This window comes from Somniosus microcephalus, chromosome 22 (assembly GCF_052327205.1).
Source record: "Somniosus microcephalus isolate GS21.2 chromosome 22, FLI_Smic_1.0, whole genome shotgun sequence".
Lineage (NCBI taxonomy): Eukaryota > Metazoa > Chordata > Chondrichthyes > Squaliformes > Somniosidae > Somniosus > Somniosus microcephalus.
Window position 1 is genome coordinate 30,064,138 of NC_141008.1, and position 27,467 is coordinate 30,091,604.

At 49.0% G+C, this 27,467-nt stretch overlaps 1 long non-coding RNA gene across 1 annotated transcript in view; it reads left to right on the forward strand.

Annotated features, from left to right (window-relative positions):
* Positions 1-27,194, forward strand: part of LOC147102132 (uncharacterized) — a 199,069-nt gene extending 171,875 nt beyond the window's left edge. Inside the window, exon 3 of the long non-coding RNA XR_015073212.1 lies at positions 26,661-27,194. This is a non-coding gene — a long non-coding RNA (uncharacterized LOC147102132). The remainder of the gene's footprint in view (positions 1-26,660) is intronic.
* Positions 27,195-27,467: the final 273 nt, after the last annotated feature.

Genomic DNA, 27,467 nt, shown 5'->3' on the forward strand with positions numbered 1-27,467 from the left:
TCCGGTTATTTAGGGGCCAGTTAATCGAAAGTTTCCTGTATACTCCTTACTATATTGAGATTGTAGGTTTGTCCAACAAATGAAGCCCATTATAATCTCATGTATTTCTTACTGAGCTGCAGCTCCATTGTGCTAGGTGGTGTTTGAATGTGGCGGGCATGGCCACACAAGTGTTGGACTGGTCAGAATCGCTCCACATGCAACCACTCTTCCTCAGGTAGTGAAGCCCATTGCAACTTGGGCACATATTTTCCTGAGTGTACAGTTAAAGAGAAGTTGCCAAATAAACTGTTCCTGGTTAATAATGAATGGACAGTAAATACATTTCCTTTAGCTTTATCTGCAGAGGGATCAGTACTTGGATTGTCACATTTGCTGATGACGCTATAAAGGGAATTCTAGAAATAGAAGGGCTGATTTTAACCCTGCCTAGCCGGCTGAAAGTGGGACTTACTCACACCGATCCTGCTATCTTCCCATGAGTTCAGATCTTAACATGCTCTTCTGTGCAGGTGAGAGGGACACTTGCTGGAAGCCAGCAGAGTCCTTCTTTAAATATACAGATCAGGCTCCGATGACATCATGTTACAGGGCTCTTCTGTCCTACAAAGGGAAGAAGGGGAATCTCTGACCTCAGGCAGCTCACTCCTTATGAGGAGGAAGAAATGGAACTGCCGGGCGTGCACGTTGGCTGTCAGCAATTCAGAGGTTGGTGGGCTGAGTCAGTTGTTGGTGAGTGTATGTTAAGCAGTGCAAGCACCCGCCACAGAAATTTACTGAGCCCAGCAGTTAGAAAAGTCCAGAGGATTGGTGAACCTATCACGTCACACCCTCTGGGTATTGCGAACCCATTCTTTGCTCCCTTGCTTTTCTTTTGCAAATCTGTCATGGCCAAGGGAGACAGATAAGAAGAAATTGAAGGCACATTGGATCCAAAATTGGCTTACTGGCAGGAGGCAGACGGTCATGGTCGAAGGTTGATTTTGTGACTGGAAGCCTGCATCCAGTGGTGTACCGCAGGGATCGGTTCTGGGTCCTTTGCTGTTTGTAGTGTACATTAATGATTTAGATATGAATGTAGGAGGTATGATCAGTAAGTTTGCAGATGACACGAAAATTGGTGGAGTGGTAAATAGCGAGGCAGGAAGCCTCAGGCTACAGGATGGTATAGACAGGTTGGTTAGATGGGCAGAACAGTGGCAAATGGAATTTAACCCTGAAAAGTGTGAGGTGATGCATTTTGGGAGGATTCTTCTTCTCTTAGGCAGTCTCTCGGAACCGAGGATGACTTGCTTCCACATTAAAAATGAGTTCTCAGGTGACTGATGAGTCCAATGCAGGACCTACAGTCTCTGTCACAGGTGGGGCAGACGGTGGTTGAAGGGGCGGGTGGGTAGGGTGCTTGGGTTGATGTGCGCTCCTTGTGCTGCCTGCGCTTGGCTTCCAGTTGCTCCCGGCGAAGAGACTTGAGGTGCTCGGCGCCTTCCCAGATGCTTCTCCTCCACTTTGTGCGGTCTTGGGCCAGGGATTCCCAGCTGTCGGTGGGGATGTTACACTTTTTCAAGGAGGCTTTGAGGGTGTCCTTGAAGTGTTTTCTCTGCCCACCTGGGGCTCTCTTGCCATGCCGGAGCTCCGAGTAGAGCGCTTGTTTTGGGAGTCTCGTATCGGGCATGCGGACGATGTGACATTACCATCGGAGCTGATCGAGCGTGGTCAAAGCTTCGATGCTGGGGATGTTGGCCTGATCGAGAACACTGATGTCAGTGCGCCTATCCTGCCAATGGATGTGCAGGATCTTGCGGAGGCAGCGTTGGTGGTACCTCTCCAGGGCTTTGAGGTGCCTGCTGTACATGGTACATGTCTCTGAGGCATACAGCAGGGCGGGTATCACTGCTGCTCTGTAGACCATGAGCTTAGTGCCGGGTTTGAGGTCCTGGTCTTCAAACACTCTCTTCCTTAGGCGACCGAAGGCTCCACTGGCACACTGAAGGCGGTGTTGGACTTCGTCATCGACGTCTGCCCTTGTTGACAGTAGGCTCCCAAGGTATGGAAAGTGGTCCACGTTGGACCACGTAACAAGGTAAGGGAATACACAATGAATGGTAGGACCCTAGGAAGGACAGAGAATCAGAGGGACCTTGGTTTGCATGTACATAGATCCCTGAAGGCAGCAGGACAGGTAGATAAGGTGGTTAAAAAGGCATATCGGATACTTGCCTTCATTAGCCGAGACATAACAGGGAGGTTATGACGGAGCTGTACAAAATGCTAGTTAGGCCACAGCTGGAATACTGTGTGCAGTTCTGGTCACCACACTATAGGAAGGATGTGATTGCATTGGAGAGGGTGCAGAGGAGATTCACCAGGATGTTACCTGGGCTGGAGCGCTTCAGCTATGAAGAGAGACTGGACAGGCTAGGGTTGTTTTCCTTAGAGCAGAGAAGGCTGAGGGGGGGACCTGATTGAGGTGTACAAAATTATGAGGGACATAGATAGGGTAGATAGAAAGGAACATTTCCCCTTAGTAGAGGGGTCAATAACCAGCGGGCATAGTTTCAAGGTAAGGGGCAGGAGGTTTAGAGGGGATTTGAGGAAAAACTTTTTCACCCAGAGGGTGGTTGGAATCTGGAACTCACTGCCTGAAAGGGTGGTAGAGGCAGGAACCCTCACAACATTCAAGAAGCATTTAGATGAGCACTTGAAACGCGATAGCATACAAGTCTACGGACCAAGTGCTGGAAAATGGGATTAGAATAGACAGGGCTTGATGACCGGCGTGGACACGATGGACCGAAGGGCCTCTTTCTGTGCTGTATAACGATGACTCGAAGGCCTAGAAATTCGGTGGGCTGCGCCACCAGTTAGCGCCTAAAGAGGGCACTCAGTGGCTTTAGCGCCATTGGCCATGCCTCCCGCGATATTTAGCGGGGCGCTAATGGCAGCGTTAGCCTGTAGCGCTGCGCCACCACCGATGACATCATCGGTGTGCGCAGCGCCCTGCTACCGCCCCGATCACGATATTTGGTCGCGCCCGCCTCTGTAACGCTGGTTGCAAATCGCGCCCGGTTCACGGGGCCTACCTGTGGCGGTAGTGGCGCAAGTTAAGGTGGAGGTGCGGGGCGGCCATTTTTTTCAGTGGCCGCCTGCCAGCACCTCCGTCCCCGGTCTCCTGATCCCCCCGCCGGGCAGTGGCGGCTGTGTCCCGAGAGCCCGGCACTTCTCCCCGGTGCCGGGCTCTTTTGCCAGCACTCGCGATCGGTCATCGCGTTGGTGCAGGCCCCTCCCCCTTAAGAACGGGAGGAAGGCCTGCAGTACCGCAGCACGCGTGTGACGCTGCGGCACGTTGCGCTGCGATATTCAGTTTCAGCGCCCCAAGAGGGACGCGGGGCGCCTCAAGCAGCGCCCCGCGTCCCTCTTGAGGCGCTCAAACTGAATTTCCGGCGGGCGCAATGGCTCCGATCGCAGCGGTAATTCCGGCGCCTAGGTGAGCTTGGGCGCCACCGAATTTCTAGGCCTATGACTCTAAAGAGGAGGAGGAAGATGATGATAAAACTGATCCCTTTGCTTCTGACCACAACTGCTCTCTTCACCCCTTGCGTCACTTGCTCTCTTTTCCACTCATCAGATCATGTGAAGAAAGATAGTGGGGATGAAGAGTTAGCACAGGAGTTTCACAGAGCACAAGGGACCCAGAGGAGCAGGGAGCAGAAGAGGGCATGAAAATTGGTGGAGTGGTAAATAGCGAGGAGGGAAGCCTCAGGCTACAGGATGATATAGACGGGTTGGTTAGATGGGCAGAGGCTGTGGAGATGGCTGCCTTTGGTTGAGGAGCCAGCAGGCTCAGATATCATGAATCCTGATCTGAAAAGAATGAAATCAACAGTATCACACCTATAAATAGCCACTGAGGTCCATCTCCCTGGATGTGCGGCTTACAGCAGGGGTCATGACAGAGTCTACTGCTCTCGTATGATAACATAAAAGAACCATTATCATTGAAGGCAGCAATGGAGCATGTGGCATCTGTGACATTCTAAATCGTCCCCCTCAGAAGTGGCCCAGGATGAGTCATCATCTCCTCCTTGGATGCATATACTGAAGCTTTTGATGCCCTGGGGTGTAATGATCAGTAACATGTCATTCTAGAATGGTACACTAGGTGGAGCTGTATGTTTAGTAGAGGGCTACCCACAAGGCAGTAGTCAAGATGGATGCCTGTACACTTGTCCACATGGCTGAATAAATGACTAGCTCAAGCTAGCTGTTCATAATGAAAACGTCTATTTATTTATGAACATAACATGGTCCCAGGATTGGTAATATCTGCTGAATATTGTGAAACGCGACATGGAGAATTTGAAGCCACCGGAGGGTTTGAAACTCACGGGGAATGTCGACTGCAATTGGTGGACTTTCAAACAACAATTCGAACTCTACATTGCCACCATCGGGTTCGGTACGATGCCAGACGCAAGGAAAATAGCATTACTGCTCACGGTTGCAGGCCCGCAGGCGATAGAGGTATTTAATACGTTTGTCTTTGATCAAGAGGAGGACAGAGAAAAAATGGATGATGTGCTAAAGAAGTTTGATACACATTGTTCTCCCAAAAAGAACGAGACCTATGAGAGGTACGTGTTCCGTTGACGGACACAGCAGCAAAATGAGACTTTTGCTAGCTTTGTAACCGATCTGAAACTGAAAGCACAGACATGTAATTTCTCTGTACTGAAATCATCCATGATTCGTGACCAGATTGTGTTTGGTATTCATGTTAAAAAAGTCAGGGAACATTTGTTGAGAGAAACCGAACTAACATTGGAGGATGCTGTGAAAATATGCCATGCCAGTGAGCTAGCTCAGAAGCATGCGAAAACTTTCAGTGAAATTAATAATGATGCGACTGTAATGAGTGACTGTGCTGCTGTCGATGCTGTGTCCTACAAAGGGAAGAAACATGGGCAGAACAGAAATGCAAAGCAATTGGAGGATGGAACTATAAAAGTCCCCAGAGACCAGGTAAGGCCTCACAGCGTCGGCGGGAATCTCGAGCGGCAGAGCGGGGCTATAAAAGGCCCCAGAGACCAGGTAAGGCCTCACAGCGTCGGCGGGAATCCTGAGCGGCAGAGCGGGGCTATAAAAGTCCCAGAGATCAGGTAAGGCCTCACAGCGTCGGCGGGAATCCTGAGCGGCAGAGCGGGGCTATAAAAGGCCCCAGAGACCAGGTAAGGCCTCACAGTGTCGGCGGGAATCTCGAGCGGCAGAGCGGGGCTGTAAAAGTCCCAGAGACCAGGTAAGGCCTCACAGCGTCGGCGGGAATCTTGAGCGGCAGAGCGGGGCTGTAAAAGTCCCAGAGACCAGGTAAGGCCTCACAGCGTCGGCGGGAATCCTGAGCGGCAGAGCGGGGCTATAAAAGTCCCCAGAGACCAGGTAAGGTCTCACAGCGTCGGCGGGAATCCTGAGCGGCAGAGCGGGGCTATAAAAGTCCCAGAGACCAGGTAAGGCCTCACAGCGTCGGCGGGAATCCTGAGTGGCAGAGCGGGGCTATAAAAGTCCCAGAGACCAGGTAAGGCCTCACAGTGTCGGCGGGAATCTCGAGCGGCAGAGCGGCGCTGTAAAAGTCCCAGAGACCAGGTAAGGCCTCACTGCATTGGCGGGAATCTCGAGCGGCAGAGCGGCGCTGTAAAAGGCCCCAGAGACCAGGTAAGGCCTCACAGTGTTGGCGGGAATCTCGAGCGGCAGAGCGGGGCTGTAAAAGTCCCAGAGACCAGGTAAGGCCTCACAGCGTCGGCGGGAATCTCGAGCGGCAGAGCGGGGCTATAAAAGTCCCAGAGACCAGGTAAGGCCTCACAGCGTCGGCGGGAATCTCGAGCGGCAGAGCGGGGCTGTAAAAGTCCCAGAGACCAGGTAAGGCCTCACAGCGTCGGCGGGAATCTCGAGCGGCAGAGCGGGGCTATAAAAGTCCCAGAGACCAGGTAAGGCCTCACAGCGTCGGCGGGAATCTCGAGCGGCAGAGCGGGGCTGTAAAAGTCCCAGAGACCAGGTATGGCGTACCAGTCTCCAGTCTGGAAGGAGAGAGGTAAAAAGTAATCCAAGTGTGACGTCACCAGAAAGCGGGTAAGTGATTGGTTGGTAAGTATTTCTCCCTTTTTAAGCTTAAATCTCTTTGGTTTATAGTTTCTAAGGTGTGATATTCACCATCTAGAATCGGGGCAGAGGATATTTAAGAATAATATTAATAAATTTAATTAATTACATAGAATGGGAGATCAGGCGATGTGTTGCTGCTGCAATATGTGGGAGCTGGTGAACACCATTGATGCTCACAGTGATCACATTTGCAGTAAGTGTTGGCTGCTCGAGGAACTCCGGCTCCGTGCTGAAGAGCTGGAGTCCGAGCTTCAGACACTGAGACACATCAGGGAGGGGGAGAGTTACCTGGACTCTGTGTATCACGAGGTAGTCACACCAATTAGATTAATTAATTCAGATGTAGTCCGTGGCCAGGGTTAGGATGGTGTGACTAGAAGTGAGGCAGGTACGGGGATCCAGGAGGTAGTGTTGGAGGAGCCGCAGCCCTTGCACTTGTCCAACAGGTTCGAGGCTCTTACTCCCTGTGGGGACAGGAGCAGGGACTGCAGGGAGGATGAGCAACCTGGCCACAGCACCGTGGAGCAGGGGGCCATTCAAGTGGGGGGAGTTAAAAGAAATGTTGTAGTGGTAGGGGATAGTATCGTTAGGGGGATAGATAGAGTTCTTTGCAGCCGAGAGCGAGAGTCCCGAAGGCTGTGTTGCCTGCCCGGTGCCAGGGTTAAGGACATCTCCTCTGGACTGGAGAGAAACTTGGAGTGGGAGGGGGAGGATCCAGTTGTCGTGGTCCATGTTGGTACCAACAACATAGATAGGACAAGGAAGGAGGTTCTGCTGAGGGAGTTTGAGCAGCTAGGGGCCAAATTAAAAAGCAGAACCACAAGGGTAATAATCTCTGGATTATTACCTGAGCCACGAGCGAATTTGGCTAGGGAGAGTTAAATGCGTGGCTCAAAGACTGGTGTGGGAGAAATGGGTTTTGCTTCCTGGGACACTGGCACCAGTACTGGGGCAGGAGGGAGCTGTTCCGTTGGGACGGGCTTCACTTGGCCAGTGCTGGGACTAGAGTCCTGGCGGATCATATAACTAGGGCTGTAGAGAGGGCTTTAAACTAACTAGTGGGGGGGAGGTTCCTAGAGAGCAAATAATAAAAATGACAACAGAGAAGGTCATAGACTTAGGTAGCAGTGGGGAAATTAAAAACCAGAGCGTGTCAGGAAGGGGCAGAAGGTATGGAGTAAAAGGTAAAGTAATAAAAAGGGCAAAAGCAGGAACTAAGTGTCACAAAACATCTTTGAAAGTTCTCTATCTGAATGCACGTAGCATTCGTAACAAAATAGACGAGTTAATGGCACAAATAACTACATATGGGTATGATCTTGTGGCCATTACAGAAACATGGCTGCAGGGTGACAATGCCTGGGAATTAAACATACCAGGTTATTTAACGATCAGGAAGGACAGGCAGGAAGGAAGGGGAGGTGGGGTGGCTATGTTAATAAAGGAAGGAATCACTGTAATACAGAGAAATGATATTGGGTCAAAAGATCAGGATAATGAAACAGTTTGGGTGGAGGTAAGGAATAATAAGGGGAAAAAAACACTAGTGGGCGTAGTCTATAGGCCTCCGAACAGTGGCAACTCTGTTGGACGGAGTATCAATCAGGAAATAGTTGAGGCTTGTAATAAGGGAGCATCTATAATTATGGGGGATTTTAACTATCATATTAATTGGACAAATCAAATTGGGCAGGGCTGCCTTGAGGATGAGTTCATTGAGTGTATTAGGGATGGGTTTCTTGAGCAGTATGTAACTGAACCGACCAGGGGGCAAGCAACCTTAGATCTGGTCCTGTGTAATGAGATGGGATTAATTAAAAATGTCCTAGTAAAGGATCCCCTTGGAATGAGTGACCATAACATGGTTGAATTCCATATTCAATTAGAGGGTGAGAAGGTTGGATCTCAAACAAGCGTGCTAAGCTTGAATAAAGGAGACTATGAAGGTATGAGAGCGGAATTGAGTAGAGTGGATTGGGAAAATAGATTAAAGGGTAAGACGATACATGATCAGTGGTGTACATTTAAGGAGTTATTTTACAACTTCCAAAAAATATATATTCCACTGAGAAGAAAAGGGTGTAAAAGAAAAGACAGCCATCCGTGGCTAAGTAAAGAAATTAAGGATAGTATTCGACTAAAAACAAGGGCATATAAGGTACCCAAATCTAGTGGGAGGATAGAGGATTGGGAAAACTTTAAAAGACAGCAAAAAATAACAAAAAGATTGATTAAGAAAGGGAAGATAGATTATGAAAGTAAATTAGCAAAAAATATAAAAACAGATAGTAAGAGTTTTTATAGTTATATAAAAAGAAAAAGGGTGGCTAAAGTAAATGTTGGTCCCTTAGAGGATGAGACCGGGAAATTAATGGTGGGAAATATGGAGATGGCAAAAACACTGAATGAATATTTTACATCAGTCTTTACAGTAGAAGACACTAAGAATATCCCAACACTGGACAAACAGGGGGCTAAAGGGGGGGAGGAGCTAAACACGATCAAAATCACTAAGGAAGTGGTACTCGGTAAAATAATGGGACTCAAGGCGGATAAATCACCTGGACCTGATGGCTTACATCCTAGGGTCTTGAGGGAAGTGGCGGTAGGGATTGTGGATGCATTGGTAATAATTTTCCAAAACTCCCTGGACTCGGCAAAGGTCCCGGCAGACTGGAAAACTGCTAATGTAACACCCTTATTTAAAAAGGGCAGTAGACAGAAGGCTGGAAACTATAGACCGGTTAGCCTAACATCTGTGGTAGGTAAAATTTTGGAGTCCATTATTAAGGAGACAGTAACAGGACATTTGGATAATCATAATTTAATAGGACAAAGTCAGCATGGTTTTATGAAGGGGAAGTCATGTTTGACAAATTTGCTGGAGTTCTTTGAGGAAGTAACGTATAGGGTGGATAAAGGGGAACCAGTGGACGTAGTGTATTTAGACTTCCAAAAGGCATTTGACAAGGTGCCACACAAAAGATTATTGCTTAAGGTAAAAAATCACGGGATTGGGGGTAATATTCTGGCATGGATAGAGGATTGGCTATCTAACAGAAGGCAGAGAGTTGGGATAAATGGTTCATTCTCAGACTGGCAATCAGTAACTAGTGGTGTTCCGCAGGGGTCAGTGCTGGGTCCCCAACTCTTTACAATCTATATTAACGATTTGGAGGAGGGGACCGAGTGTAACATATCAAAGTTTGCAGATGATACTAAGATGGGAGGGAAAGTAGTAAGTGAGGAGGACATAAAAAACCTGCAAGGGGACATAGACAGGCTAAGTAAGTGGGCAGAGATTTGGCAGATGGAATACAATACTGGAAAGTGTGAGGTTATGCACTTTGGCAGGAAAAATCGTAGAGCAAGTTATTATCTTAATGGCAAGAAACTGGAAAGTACTGAAGTACAAAGGGATCTGGGGGTCCTGGTGCACGAAACTCAAAAGGTTAGTATGCAGGTGCAGCAAGTGATTAAGAAGGCCAATGGAATGTTGGCTTTCATTGCTAGGGGATAGAATATAAAAATAGGGAGGTATTGCTTCAGTTGTACAAGGTATTGGTGAGACCGCACCTGGAATACTGCGTACAGTTTTGGTGTCCATACTTAAGAAAGGACATACTTGCTCTTGAGTCAGTACAAAGAAGGTTCACTCGGTTAATCCCGGGGATGAGGGGATGGACATATGAGGAGAGGTTGAGTAGATTGGGATTCTACTCATTGGAGTTCAGAAGAATGAGAGGCGATCTTATTGAAACATATAAGATTGTGAAGGGGTTGGATCGGGTGGATGCGGGGAAGATGTTCCCGATGATGGGTGAAACTAGAACTAGGGGGCATAGTCTTAGAATAAGGGGCTGCTCTTTCAAAACTGAGATGAGGAGGAACTACTTCACTCAGTGGGTGGTAGGTCCATGGAATATGCTGCCCCAAAAAGCTGTAGAAGCTACATCATTACATAAATTTACAACAGAAATAGACAGTTTCCTAGAAGTAAAGGGAATTAAAGGTTACGGGGAGCGGGCAGGAATTTGGACATGAGTCTAGGTTCGGATCAGTCACGGCCCTGTGGGTAGCGGAGCGGGCCCAGGGGCCATGTAGCCTGATCCTGCTCCTATTTCGTGTGTCTAATTCTGTTAGATTCAGGAGATGGTTCTGTGATAGTGGATTGGCGGTTAGGATCAGATCAGCCATGATCTTATTGAATGGCGGAGCAGGCTCGAGGGGCCGATTGGCCTACTCCTGCTCCTATTTCTTATGTTCTTATGTTCTTAATTGTAAACGCTGTGGTTACCAGCACCAGTCAAGACAATGCCCAGCGTTTGGGAAAATGTGCACAAAATGTAATGGAAAGAATCACTTTGCCAAGCAATGCTTTTCAAAAGTAAAAACAAAGAAAGGGCAACAAGTCAATGTGATTGAGGACACTGATTTAAGTGAGACATTTTTTGTAGGAATGGTGTCATGTGACAATATAGAAAACGATACAGAAAATGTGCAGCCCTCAGGAATGGGCAATGCTGAACATAAAGTTAATGCAGTAAAAGAGGACAAATGGGTAATGCCACTGCAGGTAAATGGAGCATTAGTTACATTGAAACTAGACACTGGGGCAAAAGCAAACTTAATCAGTATGAGTAACATTAACAATATGAAAGAAAAGCCCAAAGTACAGAAAAAGTCAGTACTACTGAAGAACTATAATGGACAGAAAATAGATAGCTTCGGTGTATGCAGACTTAAAGTGACAGTCAAAGACAAAGTGCATCATCTCATGTTTTCTGTTGTGGCTGAAGGACTTGATTCACTTTTAGGTGACAAAGCTTGTGAGGACTTAGAACTGGTCAAGAGAGTCTACCGTATAAACTGTGCCATAAGCAGACCAGATGACTCAGTGGATTCTGTAGTGAGTAATTTCCAGGATGTGTTCAAAGGATTTGGAGTTCTACCACTCACTTTCAAGATCCAGCTAAAGGAGGATGCTCAGCCAGTGGTACATGTTCCACGGAGAGTTCCAGCACCCCGGCGTGACCGGCTCAAGAAAGAACTGGACAGAATGACCACACTAGGAGTCATCAGGAAAGTCGAAGAGCCAACAGACTGGGTTAACTCCATAGTATGTGTAAAGAAAAAGAACAATGATCTAAGAGTATGCATGGATCCAAAGGACTTAAATGCAAACATAAAATGTGAACACTACCAGATTCCCAAGCAAGAAGAAATCACCAGTGAAATGTCAGGTGCCAGATACTTCACAAAGCTCGATGCCTCACAAGGATTTTGGCAACTAAAACTGGATGAAGAGAGCACCAAATACTGTACCTTCAACACACCATTTGGCAGGTATTCTTTCCTCAGAATGCCTTTCAGGATAATATCTGCATCTGAAATCTTTCATAGAGCGATGGAACACATAATTGAAGGTCTGGAAGGAGTTCGGGTCTATGTTGATGACATCATCATCTGGGGCTCCACACTGAAAGAACACAATGAGAGACTGACTAAAGTGCTACAGAGCATACGCCGGAATGGACTGAAGCTCAACAAAGCCAAGTGTCAGTTTGGCGTCCAGGAAGTCACTTTCCTAGGAGATAATCTATCTGGTAAAGGAATAGAGCCAGGTATGGAAAAAGTAAACGCCATACTCAAAATGCCCCGACCCACTGACAAAAAAGGAGTGCTACGCATCATGGGGATGATAAACTTCATTGGAAAGTTCATTCCTAACTTGTCAGCCAAGACAGCCTGTCTGCGAGACCTGCTACATAAAACAAATGAGTTCGCATGGACAGAAAGACATGAACAAGAGTGGATGAACCTCAAAACAGTGCTGACAACCACACCTGTACTCACCTTCTTTGACCCAACAAAGAGAATCAAAGTGTCAACGGATGCATCCAAAGATGGCCTAGGCGCGGTCTTGCTACAAGCAGAGGGTGAAGATTGGAAGCCTGTTGCCTATGCCTCCAGGTCTATGACTGACTCTGAGTGTCGATACGCCCAGATTGAAAAGGAATGTCTAGGCTTGGTAGTTGGACTAGAAAAGTTCCATGGCTACACATATGGACTTCCCACCTTCACAGTTGAGACAGACCACTGTCCACTGGTTGCCATCATAGAAAAAAACCTGAATGAGATGTCTCCAAGGATTCAACGACTCATGATGAAGCTGCAAAGATATGACTTTGAACTGATCTACACACCAGGCAAACACATGGGCTGGATTTTGCTACGGGGGCGGGTTGGGGTCGTGTTCCCCACATTTCGTGTTTCCCACACGAATCCTGAACGATGTGGGAAATTGATGCAATTTTGATTTTATAGCCCAATTGATTCCCCACGTGTGGGAACCCCTAGCCAGTGAGCTTTTCAGGTGGGAAGCTCGCCTCCGATGACATCATCACTGCTGCTTCATTTAAGGGCTTCCACAAGCCTTGCTCACTTCAGCAGACTGCCAAGCTTCTGGCCCTGGCAGCTGCTGCTACCATCATCAATCATGGCGACACATCGGAGTAAGGCATCCCCCAGATTTGACGAGGCAGCCCTCCAGGCATTGGTGGAGGGAGCGACAGAGAGCAGGGAGGTGCTCTTCCCCTCCTCAGGGAGGAAGAAGCCACCCCAGCAAACCAAGGCTGTGTGGCTGAGGGTGGCAGAGCAGGTGAACGCCAGCTCGAATACCAGCAAAACATGGATCCAGTGTCGGAAACGCTTCCATGACCTTCTGCGCACTGGAAAAGTGAGTATGATGTTCCCATCACTCTTAATCTGATCCCCATTGCCTTTCCTCACCAGCTCTCAGCTTTACCAATCTCTTCCTCCGCATCCCACTTGACACTGACATCCATGCACCCTTTCCCACTCCCTCTCTCTCTATGGTCACATTCACCTAACTAATGGACTATGCAGCCCTCACACTCCCTATCACTGTCATGCTATGAAAACTTACATCACATAGGGAGGGCCCTTGGTCTTGCCATCTCACTCCATCTTTCTCTCTTTCTAAGCATCTATGCCATCGATTCTCTACACTCACTCCTTCATTCTCGCTCAAACTCCACTTGTCTCCCCCATTGCCGGAAAAGAGAGCTCACAACCGAAGAGAGCGAGCCAGGACAGGTGGAGGGGCAGCCTCCTTAGCCCAGCTGACCCCATGGGAGGCGGCGATCCTGGAGATCGTCGGCATCCAGGACGACACACAAGTGGGGGACGGAGAGACCGGTGCAGCAGAGCAAGCTGGTGACAGAAGAGTTTTCCAACTCTCTCAATTGCATTGCATGACTCGCTGATAATGACTTGGAAGCTCTAGCAGATGGACCTCTGATCATCTGCAATAAGCACTGTGCAGGTAACCCTGGCCTCTCATCTCTGACACTTTCCTTTACTCCCCCACAGGACCATCGCAAGCTCCCGTCTCCAGGACGCAGGAGGAGGTTCAGCCTCAGCATCCAGACTCCTCAGAGGAAGCTGCAACCTCTGAGGGCGCAGCGTCAGCAGAAGGCAACGCACCCAGCACCAGCGGAGACACTCACACCTCGGTGGGACCTTCAGGACATAGAGTAGTGTTGTCACCTGGTGTATCACAGCTCACAAGTGAGCCTCAGCAGATGGTGGAGACAGGGACAGCAGTGGAGAGTCCTAGTCGGAGGGCGCAGCACTCTCCCAGCTCGGCTCAGCTGCATGTCGACCCTCTGCCTCTGGGTCCATCCACAGTATCAGCGGTGATGGCACTCCAGGAAAATATGCAGGAGTCTCTGGCAGGTTTTGTCTCCAGGGTTGCTGCGAGTGTGGAGCGAATGGAGGAGTCCGTCGCTAACATGAGCAGAGCCTTTGTGGAGTCATTGGCGCATCAACGCATTATCACGGAAAGGATGGCAACCTCCGTGGAAAGGCTGGCTACGGCCATGGAGGAGATAAGTCGCGCGAGTGTTGAAAACATGGTGAGTGTTCAGACTAGACTGACATCTCTGGAGGAGCGATGGGCAGCTATTGAACAGAGAAACCAGACCTTCATGGCAGTCCCTCTGAGAAGGACTGCCAGTCCCGACACGGGTCCCCATGGCTCCCCTGATGTGCAGCAAGGTGCTCTCTCGCCACTTGCAAGCGCTGAGGGGGACCTGACCCATGAGAGGGATGATGGTGGCAGAGAACAAGGAGGTGGGGGCTCCTCTCCAAGCGCTCAAACTTCTATGCCACTGACAAGTCCTCGGTCAGAGCCCCACCTGAGTCAGCACCCAAGTGAGATCGGCGTCTCAACCCCTGCACAGCCGCAGGAGCAGCAGGCTGTTGCGCAGCCCTTACAGGCTCGCAACCCCAGAGGACGCCCGCCAAAGGTGTCCAGACAGGAGCAGCAAGGAAGTGAGCAAGGGGCCTCCACATCTGCTGATGCCACTGGGGAACCACTACGTAGGAGCACGCGTAAGAGAAAGAAACTGCACAAATAGTCACAAGGGTAGTCACTTGGGTGGAATTTAATGTGTTATGGTTGAAAGCCATCAGAATAATGTTAATAAATCATCTGTTGGCTACTGCTGTAGTTGTGGCGTGTGTCATTTCGCGAATGGGACTTTCACTTTGAGGTCAGTATGGTGGTCACATCGCTAGAAGTCAGCTGGTTCCTGGCTATTGTCAGTGCTCAGGTAAAAGGATGCGAGGCAATAGTCCCTCATGGGCGAGGCTCAGCAAATCTGCCCAATATGAGCGCGTTCCTTGCATGCCGGCCACCAATGTTCTCGCGCACTGCTGCCGCTGGTTGATGAGCCTCTGCAAGATGTTTGTCTTCGCTCTCCTCCTCCCCCTCCTCCTCCTCCTCATCTGAGGAGGATATGTCAGGAGCCACTTGGTCCTCGGCCATCTGCAAGCCACGACGCTGTGCCATGTTGTGAAGCACACAGCAAACCACAACGATTCTGGAGACCCTGGCTGCTGAGTATTGCAGGGCTCCACCTGATCTATCCAGGCATCTGAAGCGCATCTTCAGCAGACCAATGGTCTGCTCGATCATGGCTCTGGTGGAAAGGTGGCTGGAGTTGTAGTTCTCCTCAGCTGCGTTGGATGGGCTCCTCAGCGGCGTCAATAGCCACGTCCTCAAGGGATAGCCCTTGTCTCCAAGTAGCCATCCGTTAAGTTGGTGTGGCGGACTGAATAGCGGAGGCCCAGTAGACTGGCGCAGTATGAAGGAGTCATGGCAACTGCCAGGGTACTTGGCACAAACATGCAAAATTTCCTTCTTGTGGTTACACACCAGCTGAACGTTGAGGGAGTGGAAGCCCTTGCGGTTGACAATAATACCAGGATTGCGATGGGGAGCCTTAAGGGCCACATGTGTGCAATCAACGATGCCCTGCACCCTTGGAAAGCCTGCAAGATTAGCAAATCCAACCGGTCTCGCCATGACACTTGCTCGATCCTTGGTGAAATGGATGTGATTGTGCGCGATGGCAAAGAGGGCATCGGTTACCCGCTTGATGCAGGTGTGTGCGGCCGCCTGGGAGATGCCGCTGATGTCTGCTGCTGATCCCTGGAATGAGCCTGAGGCAAAAAAGTTGAGTGCGATGGTGACTTTGACGGCCACTGATAAGGGGTGTCCAGCTGCTCCTCTGGGCTCCAGGTCTTGCTGCAGCATTGCGCAGATGTCAGCCACTATCTCTCGCGAAAGTCGGAGCCGCCTTTGGCACTGCTGCTCAGACATGTTGAGGTAGCTGACCCTGCGTCTGTAGACCCTGTTTGGGGGGTATCTCCTGCGCCGACGGCCTGCCATGCGCTGGCCCCTTCTGGCCTGTGCATCCTCAGGTGGGGCAGCAGCAGCTTGGCGCAACTGTTGTTGCTGCTGCTGTTGGGCAGCCTCATGTAATATCCAGAAGGGCAGGACAAAAATGGCTCCCATGCTTCTGGTAGATGCCTCAGTTGAGGAAGCGCTCAGTGAAGGTGGCGAGAGGGGTTTCCCAGGAGGTCACACTGGAGATGGTTGTCAGGCTGCAAACTCCCAGAGCTGTGGGTATGCCTTCTGAAAGATCCCCCAGACCTGAGAGAGCAAAGTTATGCCACCTGCAATTAAAGCCTGTTCAAATCTGCCATTTAATGGTTGAGCTGCAGCTGCTGCTCCGCAAGCCAGTTGTGCTCCCGCCAGGTTTCAGATGTGTGTTTCCCACCAGGCGTGTTTCACGTGGGAAAACGAGTAAACTTGCAAGTGGTTAGGAAAATGGGATTATACAGCCAATTGAGGGCTTGTTAAGGGCCTTAAGGGCCTATCCCGCCTCCTGGAGGCGGGACGGAGTCGGGACCAGCAGACACGAATTTAGGAAAATTGTGTGGAGGTGGGATGGAGGCGGGTTTGCGCCCGCACGCCAGTTTTGCGATTTTTATCCCCCACACACCTCCAATCCCGCCTCCCCGGCCCTAGCAAAATCCAGCCCGAAGTGTTAGCAGATGCACTATCCCGAGCACCCACAATGAGTCATGTGAGCTCTACTGAGGAAGACGTGGATGTTCATGTGAGTATGGTCACTGCTGCGCTGCCCGTGTCAGATACAAAATCAAAGCAAATAGCAGAAGAAACAGTAAAAGATACAGTGTTACAAACAGTAATAGAGAACATTCATCATGGTTGGCCAAAAGGTTCCTGTCCAAAATACTATCACATCAGGTCAGAGTTAAGTGTCGCAAGTGGACTATTAATAAAACAGAACAGAATAGTCATTCCACAAGCTCTACGTCAAGACATGCTCAAAAGGATTCATGAGGGACACCTCGGAATTGAAAAATGCAAAAGGAGAGCAAGAGACACTGTTCATTGGCCTGGCATAAATAAGGACATTGAGAACATGATAGGCATACGTGAGACATGTCAGAAACACCAAAACGAACAAGCAAAGGAACCAATGATAGTAGCTGACTTACCAACAGCACCATGGCAAAAGGTTGGTATGGACCTCTTTCATTTGAATGGTAAAGACTATCTAATAGTGAGTGACTACTATTCTAACTATCCTGAGATGGTGCTGCTCTCAAGCACATGAGCAAGCAGTGTCATAATGCATGTTAAATCCATCTTCGCCAGACATGGAATTCCCAGGATTGCCATTAGCGACAATGGTCCGTGCTTCAACTGTAAGGAGTGGCAACAGTTTGCAGCACATTATGACTTTCAACACATCACATCCAGTCCTCTGTATGCTCAGTCAAATGGTAAGGCAGAGAAAGGTGTTCAAGTTCTCAAACAGCTACTGAAGAAAGCAACAGAAAGCAAGTCTGATCCTTATCTCACCCTGCTGAGCTACCGAGCCTCCCCTTTAGACTGTGGTTCTTCACCTGCTGAACTCCTAATGGGTCGCAAGTTGCGCACCACGCTACCCTGCTGTGCAAAAGAAAAGCAGAGTAAGGAACTAAGACAGAGACTTCAACTATTAAAGCTGAAACAGAAATCACACTATGACAAGTCATCCAAAACTCTGAAACCATTGACAAGGGATGATGTTGTCAGGATTGAGGATCCAGATGCACGGAACAGGAAAGCTACAGTTCTTGAGGAAGTAGGACCAAGGTCATACACTGTTAGAACTGAGGAAGGACAGATTCTTAGGAGGAACCGCTGTTCCCTCCTGAAAACACAAGAAACTATCCAAGAGCAAATCGATGACAATGCCGCAACTGAATCTTGTCACTCACCACCAGAACAATCTAACACAAACACACATACAGGCTCTCATGAAAACACATCAGACCTACCTGTGCTGAGAAGATCCACACGTGAAGTAAAAAAGCCTGAGACTTAATCTTTGAGTACAAAGAAAACTATAATAAAAGAATGAAAAGCTTAGAGTTCATAAAGTAAAGCTTTGAAAATGTGTTGACTGTTGTGAAGATGTTTATGTCGTTATGATTGATTGATATTGATTTTGTTTAACCTCTAAGGAAGGGGGATGTAATGATCAGTAACATGTCATTCTAGAATGGTACACTAGGTGGAGCTGTATGTTTAATAGAGGGCTACCCACAAGGCAGTAGTCAAGATGGATGCCTGTACACTAGTCCACATGGCTGAATAAATGACTAGCTCAAGCTAGCTCTTCATAATGAAAACGTCTATTTATTTATGAATATAACATGGGGATAAACTTGAGAGGGCACTGCATTACATCCTTCAGATACTTAGAGCAAGGTTACAGGAGAAACATTCTTGGTGCTTACAGGATCTGATGGGAATCATTAGATCTTTTCTCCTGCTGATCAGTGGCCACCCTGAACCTGGGCCCAGTACCAATGGCAGGGCAGAAGTTGTCAGTCATGCTGGTGCTCTCTCTCTTCCATGATAGCAGGACATGCTAGGCCTCTCAACTAGCTCCTCAGACACCTAATGAAAGGCTGCCCAGGCAGTTGCACAAATATTGCAGCCCAAGAGGCTCTGACTCCACACACAGTCAACTTCATACAGGACACTGGCCCTCAGGATGCACCGAGAAGAAGCACCAGGACACGACATAAGAAATCAATTCTAGGCCCCCCACTGTGGAAAAAAAGTAGGGCCTTACATTGAATGTGAGCTTGTGATGGTTCCCTCACAACAATATGCAAGCTCAGTATTGCAGCTATGCAGTTCAGGACTTGGCCAACTTGGTCAGTGGTAGTACTACTGAGCATTCTTGGTGGTGGACTTTGAAGTTCCCTCACCCAGGGTACATTCTGTGCCCTTGTTCCCTCACAGCTTCCTTCAAGTAATATTCAACATGGAGGAGTACTGATTTATCAGTTGAGGGGGTCAGTATGTGGTGTTTAGCAAGAACTTTTCTAGACTTTGTTTGATCTGAAGCCATGAGACTTCATGGAGTCTGGAGTTAATGTTGAGGATGCCTGGGCCACTCCTACCAGACTGTATACCACTGTCTCCCCACCTCTGGTGGGTCTATCCTGCTGGTGGGACAGGACGTATCCCGGGATGATAATGGAGGACTCTGGGATGTTAGCTGATAGAATGACCCTATGAGGAGGACTGGGGCAATGAATTTCCTCAGAACTGCTGCCACTCCACTACTGTAATTTTGCTGGAATGAAGCGGAAACCCTGTTTATGCACATGAATGGGGTTTCAGGCAAAATTTTGGTGGCAGACGAGAACAGCTCTGAGGAAATTACTGCCTTTTGTCAGGCTGTTTGCCGACTCGTCGGTGGGACTGTTTCCCAAACTGGGTATCAGTCTCAGAATGTAAGTGAGAAGGACTTTGCAGGGTTGACTGGGCTGAGATTACCTAAATCTTGTCTTGATACACGCCTGGGTCTTTTCCCATATGTCCATCTAATTCTTTCCTTTGTAGCGATTATTTACAACTGAGTGCTTTGTTAGGCTCTTTCAGAAACTTTAAGATTTAAAATTGAACTGGGTGTAAATGGGCTGCTAATTCATATCGTCCGTTTTGTGTTACCACCGAAGACCAATCTCATCCCCTAAGAGTCTAACATGTGTGTGGTAAACCACTGTTTGTATTCCACTGTGTACATGCCTGGGCATGCCTCGGCTGACTCCTCCCACAAGTCCTAGTATAAAGGTGACTGCTCCCCAGCCCCCTTTGTATTCTGGACCGGTCGACCACTCGAGGCAGACCTTCATTCTTTTGTTAATAAAAGCCTTTAGTTACTCTCTTAACTCTCAGTCTTTTATGAGTAATTGATAGCGCATCAATTTTATTAACAAATTTTTATAATGGAGAAGATCCTCACACCAGCATGCCTGGACTTAGATCATCGGGAGGCGGACGCATCCACCAAGTTTACTCACTGGCTTAAGTGTTTCGAAAAATTCCTGACCGCCTCCGCAGCAATCAAATCGGACGAGGACAAACTGGATGTCCTGACCTCCAAAGTGAACCACCGAGTGCACTCGGTCATCCAAGACGCGACCTCGTACGTGGACGCTATCAAGCTCCTCAAGGACCAGTACACGCACCCAGTGAACGAAGTGTACGCCAGGCACCTTCTGGGGAGTCGTAAACAACAACCTGGGGAATCGACCGTGGAATACCTTCAGGCACTGTCTGTGCTTGGCCGGGCCAGTGGTTGTAAGGATGTAAAGGCCGCCGTGTACACAGAGGAACTTATCCGGGACGCTTTTGTAGCGGGCCACAGATCCAATTACACCCGACAGCGACTGTTGGAGCAGAGTGACCTCGACCTCAACAAGGCCTCTGAACTCGCACTATCACTGGATGCAGCCTACCGGGGCATGGATGCCTACTCCTCTGCACCGTGGACGCCGCGGGGAATGACAGCCTGGGACACGGTAGGACCGCCTCATAGCGCCGTGCCACCCCAGCCACACCCCAGCAACGGCCCAACTACCGCAGCAGTGTCCCAAGGCCAGACAGCAGTGCCCCAAGGCCAGAAATGCTACTTCTGTGGCCAGGCAAAACACCCCAGAGCGCGCTGCCCGGCGAAAAATGCAATCTGCTCGGGCTGCGGGAAGAAGGGACACTACGCTAACGTCTGCAGGGCCAAAGCCACCCCGAACCCCAGCAGCGCCGCGTGTGGGCCATGCGGGCTGCCATCTTGGGCCTCCCCGGCCATGTGCGAACCACCGGTACAGCAGCCATTTTGGACGCCTCCAGCCACATGGGGATCATGGACGCCGCCATCTTGGACGACAGCCGGAACGCAGCAGGCCCCCAACACCGCCTCATCTGATACGCGCAGCGACACACCGACCCCTACGCTGGCATCCGTTACACTGGACCAAGCGAGACCGCACCAGCTGGCCAGCTCCACAATGGACATTAAGGTAAATGGCCACGATACAATCTGCCTTTTTGACTCTGGGAGCACGGAGAGCTTCATCCACCCCGACACGGTGCGGCGTTGCTCTCTCCCAGTCCTGCCTGTGCACCAGCGGATTTCTATGGCCTCCGAGTCCCAGTCGGCGGACATCGGCGGCTACTGCGTAGTGACACTCGTAGTAGACGGGACCGTGTACGATCATTTTAAACTTCTGGTCCTGCCCGACCTCTGCGCTGCCGTCCTGCTGGGGTTAGATTTTCAGTGCCACCTTAAAAGTGTTACGATGGCGTACGGTGGACCCCTACCCCCACTCACAGTCCGCAGCCAGCAACTCCCAAATTGCCCGCCGCGCACCAGGTGCAACCTCTCCACACTCAGAGTCACCCCCCCCCCACTGTTTGCTAACCTCACCCCCGACTGTAAGCCCATCGCCACAAAGAGCAGGCGATACAGTGCCGGGGACAGGGTTTTCATTAAAACCGAAGTGGAGCGGCTCCTGAGGGAAGGGATTATTGAGGGCAGCACCAGCCCCTGGCGAGCCCAGGTTGTGGTCGTTAAGACCGGCGAGAAGCAGCACGTGGTCATCGACTACAGCCAGACAATAAATCGCTACACCCTGCTGGACGCCTACCCACTCCCCCGCATAGCTGATATGGTCAACCAGATCGCGCAGTACCGCGTCTTCTCGACCATTGACCTGAAATCAGCGTACCACCAGCTCCCTATCCGCCCTGAGGACCGCCAGTATACTGCCTTTGAGGCAAACGGCCGCCTCTATCACTTCCTTAGGGTTCCCTTTGGCGTCACCAACGGGGTCTCCGTCTTTCAAAGGGAGATGGACCGGATGGTAGATCAAAATGCGTTGCAGGCCACTTTCCCATATCTGGACAATGTGACCATCTGCGGCCGTGACTTGCAGGACCATGACGCAAACCTCGAAAAATTCCTCCGCACCGCCCAACTCCTGAACCTGACATATAACAAGGAGAAGTGCATATTCCGCACAAACCGCCTCGCCATCCTTGGCTGTGTTGTGGAACACGGAGTCATCGGCCCCGACCCCGACCGGATGCGTCCCCTTATGGAACTCCCACTGCCCCACTGCCTCAAGGCCCTGAAGAGGTGCCTAGGGTTTTTCTCCTATTATGCCCAGTGGGTCCCCTACTATGCGGACAGGGCCCATCCGCTGATCAAGTCCACCTCTTTTCCCTTGACGGCAGAGGCCCGCTTAGCCTTCCACCGTATCAAGGAAGACATTGCCAAAGCCACCATGCATGCAGTGGACGAATCCATCCCCTTCCAGGTGGAAAGCGACGCGTCCGACTTTGCCCTGGCCGCTACCCTCAATCAGGCGGGGAGACCCGTGGCCTTCTTTTCACGAACCCTCCAAGGCCCGGAGACCAGACACTCCGCTGTTGAGAAGGAGGCCCAGGCGATTGTGGAGGCTGTGCGTCATTGGAGGCACTACCTGGCCGGAAAACGATTTACCCCGCTCACTGACCAACGTTCAGTTGCTTTCATGTTTAACAACAAGCAGAGGGGCAAAATCAAAAATGACAAGATCTTGAGGTGGAGAATCGAACTTTCCACCTACAATTACGAGATCTTGTACCGGCCCGGGAAGCTCAATGAACCCCCGGATGCGCTATCGCGTGGCACCTGCGCCAGCGCGCAGATCGATAGACTGCGGGCCCTCCACAATGACCTCTGCCACCCGGGGGTCACCAGGTTCTTCCACTTCATCAAGGCCCGCAACCTGCCTTACTCTATTGAGGAGGTCAGGACCATGACCAGGAACTGCCAAGTCTGCGCTGAGTGCAAACCGCACTTTTATAGACCAGACAGGGCCCACCTGATAAAAGCCACTCGCCCCTTCGAGCGCCTGAGCGTTGATTTTAAAGGGCCTCTCCCCTCCTCCGACCGCAATGTGTACTTCCTCAATATTATTGATGAGTACACCCGTTTCCCGTTCGCCATCCCCTGCCCGGACATGACCAGTGCCACGGTCATTAAATGTCTGAACGACCTCTTCACCCTGTTCGGTTTCCCCAGCTATATCCATAGCGACCGGGGCTCATCGTTTATGAGCGACGAACTCCGTCAGTACCTGCTAACTAGGGGTATTGCCACAAGCAGGACCACCAGTTACAACCCCCGGGGGAACGGACAGGTGGAAAGAGAAAATGCGACAGTTTGGAAGGCCGCCCTGCTAGCCTTAAAGTCCAGGGGCCTTCCAACCTCCCGCTGGCAGGATGTGCTCCCCGATGCGCTCCACTCTATTCGGTCACTGCTCTGCACTGCCACTAACGCCACCCCTCATGAGAAAATGTTTGTCTTCCCAAGGAAGTCCACATCGGGGACATCGCTACCGCCATGGCTGACGTCCCCAGGGCCGGTCCTACTGAGAAGGCACGTGAGGACCCATAAAACGGACCCCCTGGTCGAGAGGGTCGACCTCCTCCACGCCAACCCCCAGTATGCTTACATTGCATACCCGGACGGGCGGGAGAACACAGTCTCCATAAGAGACCTTGCACCCTCGGGGGCCGCAGTAACCCACTACTCACTACCACCCCCCCCACGATCCGATATCCAGCCCCAGCAGACGGCAGGCCTGGGCCCAGCGACCCGCTCGACACCTACGAGGACGACACGCCTGTGCCACAGCCTACGCGGGACTCGACGCCGGAAGCTCCACTACCCCTGCCGTCGCCACGCCGATCACAGCGGCAGACAAGACCTCCGGAGAGACTCCAATACACTAACTTTTAATACACTTCACCCCGCCGGACTCAATTTTAAACAAGGGGTGAATGTGGTAAACCACTGTTTGTATTCCACTGTGTACATGCCTGGACATGCCTCGGCTGACTCCTCCCACAAGTCCTAGTATAAAGGTGACTGCTCCCCAGCCCCCTTTGTATTCTGGACCGGTCGACCACTCGAGGCAGACCTTCATTCTTTTGTTAATAAAAGCCTTTAGTTACTCTCTTAACTCTCAGTCTTTTATGAGTAATTGATAGCGCATCAATTAGAAACTTTAAGATTTAAAATTGAACTGGGTGTAAATGGGCTGCTAATTCATATCGTCCGTTTTGTGTTACCACCGAAGACCAATCTCATCCCCTAAGAGTCTAACATGTGTGGGATTAATCACTTGTATGCCAGCCCAGGTAGTGGTAGCATGCTCCCTTCTTTGTGGAACATTAATGAATCAGGTACAACAATCCAGCAGCATTCATGATTATTTCCCTGATACTAGCTCACAAATGACTGGATGTATTAAATTTAACTTCACAACATCCCATGGTGGGATTTGAATTCCTGAACTCTGGATTACTAGACCAATACACTACTGTACCTTTGAGTAAGAAATGTTTGACAAATCTGCCAGAGTGGGTAGTAGTGATGAAAACATTTGTTCAAAATGCAGGTAATATGAGAGAGTTGGGTTTAGAGGGATGAGTATTGATAGGTCTTTTCTTGTCCTTGATTTTTTTGTCATTAAATGTTGTAATGTATACAACATTGAAGGGACTACTTTGTTTTCAGATGTACATTCTTAGTTGCGAGCGTATATAACAGACGCGTATTGATTTGTATAGTCAGTGCCGAAGTTCCAGTTACCCAGTAAAGATCACTTGAAGTTACTCTCAGTCTCTGCTGCTTTATTATTTTATGTAGTTGTGTATAGCGGTACAAACACAACAAATTGGCGACGAGAATTATGAACCTACGTCTTCCTATTCTGGCATCGCATCCAGAGGACACCGAAACTTGGAAGAAAGGAGCGAGAAGGCAGAGAAAATGGAGTACGCTTGCTAAGCTAGGCAGGGGATACGTAAGTCAAGTGAAAAGTGCACAGTGACTTGCATGACGCTAGCTAACTAGTAAAGAAAGAAAAACGGGTTTGGAAAAAAAAATGGCGATGATTGGCACTATTGCAGCAGAGGTATTTCACACAACAATAGTTGAGCAGCTACCAGTGACAAACTCCCTCATTGAAAAAGAGAAACACGCAATGACCCTACATTGTCAAAAGTTTATGACATCACTGTGAAGGGATGGCCAGCGCATGGTGACTCATTGTTTCCAGCATTCTCAGCTAAGAGGGAGCAGTTATCAGTGTGTCGGGGAACACTGATGTGCGGCTCACGAGTTGTGATTCCTCCCAAGCTTCGTAACCGAGTGCTAGATGAACTGCATGAAGGCCACTTAGGTACAGTAAAGATGAAAAGCCTTGCCCATGGATACGTGTGGTGGCCGGGAATTGACAAACAGATCGAGGACCTGACAAAGAGCTGCTCAGGATGTCAAAAGGTCCAGAACGCACCACCACAAGCCCCTCTCCATCCATGGGAATGGCCCTCATCACCATGGCAACGTGTGCACATCGACTTTGCTGGACCGTTCATGGACTCCATGTTCTTGATTGCAGTCAATGCACATTCCAAATGGCCTGAGGTCATTAAAATGAAATTAACCACATCTGAAAAGACCATTTCAGTTCTGAGGACCATGTTCGCTAGAAATGGCCTACCAGGACAAATCTGCACAGACAATGGACGACAATTTGCCTCTGACGAATTCCAAGGATTCATGAGGAAAAATGGAATCAAGCACTACACATCTGCCCCGTACCATCCAGCTACAAATGGCTTGGCAGAAAGATTCGTACAGACTTTCAAGAAGGCCATCAAAGCAATGTACAGCGAGAATCTACCACTGCAACACAAGATAGACAATTTCCTCTTTGCTTATCGGAACGCAATACACGCAGCCACTAATCAGACTCCAGCGATGATGTTTCTGAACAGGAACCTGAGGTCTCGCATGGACCTTCTTAAACCGAATGTATGTCATGATGTAGAGAACAAACAGTTCAAACATTTGAATGCTAAGCCAACAAGAAGCTTCAGTGTGGGACAGTCAGTTCTTGCTCGTGATTTACGGACGGAAAAGTGGCAACCAGGGACAATATCCACAAGAGAGGGACCACTGATTTATACTGTGAATGTGGGAGAGAACGTTTTGAGACGTCATGTGGACCAAATTCTGGATGTTCAGGTGAAAAACACCCCTATACCTCGCCCAGACTCACCTGACATGGAAACAAACACTCCTGATTCTTCAGCATCAGCACCAGCCTCATCCACAGCTGAGAGCTCTACCTGTGCTGATAGCTCACCTGATGCACCTGTACCTGTACAGTCTCATTCCCCAAAGCAAAAGAGTCTGGAGAGACGTTACCCAGAGAGGCAGAGGAGGCCTCCCCAGAGACTTGACTTGTAAAAGGGCTGTTGACAAAATAAAATGTTATGTTGGAATTTGAATTTTGTTACTTTTAAGAAAACAAAAAGGTTACTGTAAAGACAGGCTCTGTATGTTAATTATAGAAATTTTAATATACTATTAAACTAAAGGGGGAGGAAGTGTAATGTATACAACATTGAAGGGACTACTTTGTTTTGCGGATGTACATCCCTAGTTGCGAGCATATATAACAGACGCGTATCGATTTGTATAGTCAGTGCCGAAGTTCCAGTTACCCAGTAAAGATCACTTGAAGTTACTCTCAGTCTCTGCTGCTTTATTATTTTATGTAGTTGTGTATAGCGGTACAAACACAACAAATGTAATTATAATATTTTGTATTAAGCAATTTTTTCCTGGTTGCAGATTTAGAGATTAATAGATTTCACTGCCCTTCTTTATTTAACTTCTTTTTCCATATTTTATTTCTACTAGCAATTGTCCAGAAGCCGAGAGTCATGCCAAGCACATGTTCCAAATGCTAATGGCTGACCTATTCATGAAGGAAATTTTGAAAAACATCTACTTAGTTTGGCACTGCCAATGTGAGTCTAGTCCTAATGGTGTGGAATGAGGCGATGTCTGCAGCGATTAAAGAAGTTCTGAGGTCAATAGGACTCGGGAGTGTGTTTGAGCATGAGTGACATCCAACAATGAAGGAGATGTGTGCTACAAAAAGGGAGTTATGGACTGAACTGAAACTGGATAGACCCCCAATAGCGGTTTGGCTATACCAAGAAGATGACCGTACTTTGTTTCCTGAGTGTAATTACTAAGATATCTGGTTATAAGAGGGGTGTGTGGAACATGGAGGTCTCCCAAGAGTTAAGCAGTCTAATAATGTTTCTTGATTTTGTAAATATGCAGTAAAAACCCAGGCTTTTATATATTTACATTAAAAATAGAAAACAACTTGTTCCTGGCAGAAGTAAAGCAATTTTTCTGAGATGTAGTCATGACTGTTTTAGTTGGATGAATTAGCAGCAATAATGTAGAAATTTGTTCTAAAAATATATGTGGGTAGAGACAGCACACAGCAGAAAAGTATCAAACTGAAGAGAAACAACAGGGCTAGAAAGCAATAGCATAAACCTAGGAACAGCATCTTTTTCCTTTTATGTACAAACAGTGCACATCCAGCTATGTTAGCACTCATTTGTCTTCCACCCAAAATACTTGAGTGATCTCATTCAGCTGGGGTCAGATACAATGGGAAGTGATCTTCTAAAAGCTGGGAAGAAA